This window comes from Ipomoea triloba, chromosome 4 (assembly GCF_003576645.1).
Source record: "Ipomoea triloba cultivar NCNSP0323 chromosome 4, ASM357664v1".
NCBI lineage: Eukaryota > Viridiplantae > Streptophyta > Magnoliopsida > Solanales > Convolvulaceae > Ipomoea > Ipomoea triloba.
The window spans coordinates 25,038,417-25,043,972 of NC_044919.1; positions in this window are offsets into that span (position 1 = coordinate 25,038,417).

Genomic DNA, 5,556 nt, shown 5'->3' on the forward strand with positions numbered 1-5,556 from the left:
TATATGTATGATTGTCAAAATATTATCATGCTAATTCTATTGTTTGTATTTGTACTCATAATGATTACAGTTTTAAAAAAAAAAATCAATGATGGTATACTCATTAATTAGTATAACTTCAACATCGTTATGTAAATATATCTATCTATTGTATAATCTGTTAATCTATACTTGTATCCTTGTATGTAATGTTGTGGTTCTCATTATATTCATCTATAATCTACACATTTTAGTTACTTCTAACTCCCTAATCTATGGTTTTTAAATTTATGTTGTGGTTCTCATTATATTATTTCATAACATCCTTTATAAACCTATTTTCCATGATACAAGGATATTAATTAGTAATGACAAATGCAATAAAGTTAATTGATATTGACACACAAACTGTGGGCTGAAGTTGTACAGTTCATGTCATTAATAAAAACGAACCAAAAAACGCTATTCGAACGCCTGAGAAAAAGTATGTGCTCATCGTACTTGATGATGAAACAGTAAGTAAATATATATTAAAATTTTTTCTCCCTTTATTATTATTATTATTTTATTTTATTTTTATCATTATTAGTATTATTATTATTATGAAGATGCTCTCATTCACCACCAAAATCATTGTAAATGCTATATCTAAATGCAAAGAACTCGGTTCAATCAATAGTGCTTGATAATTAATGACATTGGAATGTATGATATCACTTTACAAACCAACAAATGGTACATCATCTCAAATGTTATTGTCAAACCTGTCCAAACGAACTATAAAGTACTTGATCACAAATACAATTAAACATGAATTTTAAATGGTCGAATCGGTGTCCAAACAGGTGACAATGATGACACGCCATTTGCTCCCATGTGAGTGATTTATTTGTTTCTACTTATTTTAGTTGCAATTTAGCCATTTACAATTTCGTTATGTTTTATTAAATTATATAAGCATTGAGACTATTTCTTTGATTTTTATTAATTTAGCATTTTTTTCTCTCTCATTATTATAGGACTACTTTAACCAATTAAGGAATACTAATTTAAAAATACGCATTGGGCATTGGTTTAATCGCGCAACGCGCGTGTGATAACTAGTACTCTTATAAGTAACAAAAAGTTTATTCCTGATTAGTATTACATTTGAGCATATAAGTATGATATTTGTGCGTATAAGTATTACATTTTCATTTTGACCTAATCCGTCTCACGGTTGGTGGGATGGTTTCATACAAGTTTTTGCCACATAGGATAAACATTGACCAAGTCACGATTTGGAAATCATCTCCAGCTTTTTCTTCCTAATAAAATGACTCCAATACTAAGTCCAATAATCAATAATTTCCTAAATTGACCAACTGCTTTGTGAGTGGTTTTCCACTCATAGTTGACCTAGTCATCAACTGATCAACATCAAATCATTTTTTTTCTATTTTTAAAGAAATATGCTTTGTATGTATGTTCTTACAAGTATTACTTTGAAAATACTTTCTTTTTAATCTCATTTTTTAAATCTCATTTAAGGACGAAAAAGGAAAAAAGAATTACTAATTATTATTAATGTCAATCAGACAATCAATTGGTAATATATTAATAAGGTAAAAACTTCTGTAAAGTGATGTCACGGATCTTTGTCCAAGAAACGAATTGGGTCAAGATTAAATGTAATACTTATATTGGAAAATTTCTATCTACACTTATAATAAGAGCTAATAATGTTAGACCCTTAACTGGAATTTAAAAAATATTGGTGTAATAATCTGCTATAACATATTGTACTTTGTGTTCTTCTTATTGTGCAACCTCTAATTAAATTCCTAATATATCCTAATCTTTTATAATTTTACAAAAAATTTCCGTTAAATATAACGGAAGTTTAACATTAAATTCTTTAGGCAATTTGTTTCTTTATTGTAGTTTTCAAACAAATTGGCAATATTCTGTAATACAATTATAGATTCCTAACTTAAAATTAGAATATTGAAATCTTAATAAGATTCTATAATACAATTTTGTATAGATTCCTAACTAAACCATTATTCTACCCAAAACAACAGTATATAAACCCCTCCCCTTCTCACTAATATATATTCACCCAAAACCAAACCTAACATATCCTGCAACACACCATCTACTTGACATTCTATATGTATGATTGTCAAAATATTATCATGCTAATTCTATTGTTTGTATTTGTACTCATAATAATTACAGTTTAAAAAAATCAATGATGGTATACTCATTAATTAGTATAACTTCAACATCGTTATGTAAATATATCTATCTATTGTATAATCTGTTCATCTATACTTGTATCCTTGTATGTAATGTTGTGGTTCTCATTATATTCATCTATAATCTACACATTTTAGTTACTTCTAACTCCCTAATCTATGGTTTTTAAATTTATGTTGTGGTTCTCATTATATTATTTCATAACATCCTTTATAAACCTATTTTCCATGATACAAGGATATTAGTAATGACAAATGCAGTAAAGTTAATTGATATTGACACACAAACTGTGGGCTGGAGTTGTACAGTTCATGTCATTAAGAAAAACGAACCAAAAAACGCTATTGGAACGCCTGAGAAAACGTATATGCTCATTGTACTTGAGGATGAAACAGTAAGTAAATAGTAAAATTTTTCTCCCTTTATTATTATTATTATTATTATTATTATTATTATTATTTTACTTTTATTAGTATTAGTATTATTATTATTATGAAGATGCTCTCATTCACCACCAAAATCATTGTAAATGCTATATCTAAATGCAAGGAACTCGTGTTCAATAAATAGTGTTTGATAGTGACATTGGAATGTATGATATCACTTTACAAACCAACAAATGGTACATCATCTCAAATGTCATTGTCAAACTTGTCCGGACGAACTATAAAGTACTTGGTCACAAATACAATTACACATGGATTTTAAATGGTCGGACCGGTGTCCAAACTAATGACAATGATGACACACCATTTGCTCCCATGTAAGTGGTTTATTTGTTTCTACTTATTTTAGTTGTAATTTAGCTATTTATAATTTCGTTATGTTTTATTAAAATATATAAGCATCGAGACTATTTCTTTAATTTTTATTAATTTAGCATTTTTTTGTCTCTCATTATTATAGGACTACTTTAACCAATTAAGAAATACTAATTTAAAAATACTCATTGGGCATTGGTTTAATCGCACAACGAGCGCGTGATCACTAGTAATACTAATAAGGAATAAAGTCACTACACCAAATTGGTCACTTAGCGGCGGTTATAAACGGCCGCGATTGTATTTCCATGCAGTTATTCATTTGTGACTAAATAGTGTGTCACGAACAATTTAATAGTGATTTTGGGCAACCGTGGGAATGTGAATCATCTTATTTAGTGGCAGTTTTAGCATCATTTAGCGGCAGTTTTGTAACCGCCTCTAAATATATCTATGTATTTGTTCTTTTAAATCTTAGTGGCGGTTATTAAGTGTCGCTAAAAATTTTTCTTTATTCATTTTTAAAAATTATAGGGGCAATTATTAAGTGTCGGTAAATATTTATCTTTATTTATTTTTTAAAATATTAGAGGCAGTTATTTAAGTGTCGCTAAATAATTTTTTGTTTTCATAATTAAGTGTCGCTAAATAATTATCATTTAATTATATTTCTTCAAAACTTTTTATATTCAAATGTGTATTGCAATCACAAATAAACTCTATGTAACATTCAAATAATAACATTTTACAGTATCCAATAATATTAATTAATAGCTAGTAATTTTTGATAACAACAAGTGATTTTTTAGCACAATATTTGTTATAATAATATTATTATTATAATGTTAAACCAAGTAGTTACTAATTAATTTGTTAATTAGAATTAGTCAATTAGTTAATGCATCATGCATGGCAGTATGTGGGTAATCAATGTGTGGCCATAATTGTAGCTTTACATGGACCACTTCATGAGCTAAAGTCTAGCTTTGTTTGTTGTGCATTTTGCACTATAAATAGGTGCATTACTTCATTTCATAAATCATCAATTGAAAATCATCTTTCTTATCTATTTCTTTCTCTCCCAATTATATATTTATATATTATTATATAGATATATTATAGATATATTATATTTAATATATCTAACATTTGGTATCAGAGCCAGTCAACCTTCCAACCCCGAGATATTGTCCGTAGTGAAATATGGCCACAAATTTCAATATTGTATGGTCGGGTCCCAAATTAGACGGGAAACTCGATTACAATTATTGGCAAATTATGATGACCACACATTTGAAAGCCCAAAATCTTTGGAGCTTTATTGATCCTGGTCTACAAGAAGGAGCTGATGCAGCCGCTATACGGCGCGATCAATTGGCCTTGGGGCAGATTCACCAAGGCGTTGATTACTCAATTTTTGGGCAATTAGCTGGGGCTCAAACAGCAAAGCAAGCTTGGGACATCCTAATGGTGTCAAACAAAGGAGTTGATCGGGCACAAAAGTCGAAGTTGCAGTCGTTGAGAAGGTTGTACGATCAATGTGAGATGACCTCTACAGAAACAGTAGATGCATATTTCACTCGTCTTATTGATCAGGTGAATAAGATGAGGTTATATGGAGATAAGATTGAAGATGGTACAGTGGTTGAAAAAGTTCTTCGAACTATGCTGATGAAGTATGACCATGTGGTGGCTTCAATTACAGAGTCACACAAAACCGAGCTCTTATCAATTGCAGAGCTTAAAGGTATGATAGAAAGTCATATTGACAGGATTGAGTCAAAATCGGAACCACTTGCAGAAGAAGCTTTGAAGAGCCAAGTCACTCTGAATATGACTGGCCCTAATCAAAGAGGTGGAGGATCTGGTAGAGGTCGTGGAAGAGGAAGAGGAGGATTCAGAGGAAGAAGACGTGGTAACTCCAACACAGGAGGAGGACGTGGTAACTCCAACCAAGGAAGAGGTGGAGGTAATGCCAAACAAGGCAAATTTCCATTTCATTGCTATAATTGTGGCAAGTATGGGCACAAGATTGCAGATTGCTGGTACAATGAGGACAATCGTGGAAATCAAGCAAATATTGCTGAAAAGTCCGGTGAGAGTTCTGAAACCTTACTTTTGGCCAGTAATAGTTTTTCTGCTGATGAAAACATATGGTCCTTGGATACTGGGTGTAGTAACCATATGTGTGGGAAGAAAGAATTGTTTTCCGAACTAGATGAATCAGTCCGGTCTGAAGTGACATTTGGCAACAAGTCAAAAGTGCCAATTTTGGGAAAAGGTAAAATCTCTATTCAGTTGAAAGATGGTACTCATAATTTTATATCCGATGTTTTCTATGTTCCTGAACTGCACCAAAATTTGTTGAGTATGGGGCAGTTGTCAGAAAAAGGATATAAGATAAATATTACTCAGGGGTGTTGTACCATTGTAGATGCTAAGGGAGTTTTGATTGCAAAGGTAAATATGTCCCAAAATCGACTATTTCCTTTGAAAATCAATCATGCACTTCTTGCTTGCTTCAATTCTGAAATATGTGATGATAATTGGTTATGGCATATGCGATTTGGACATT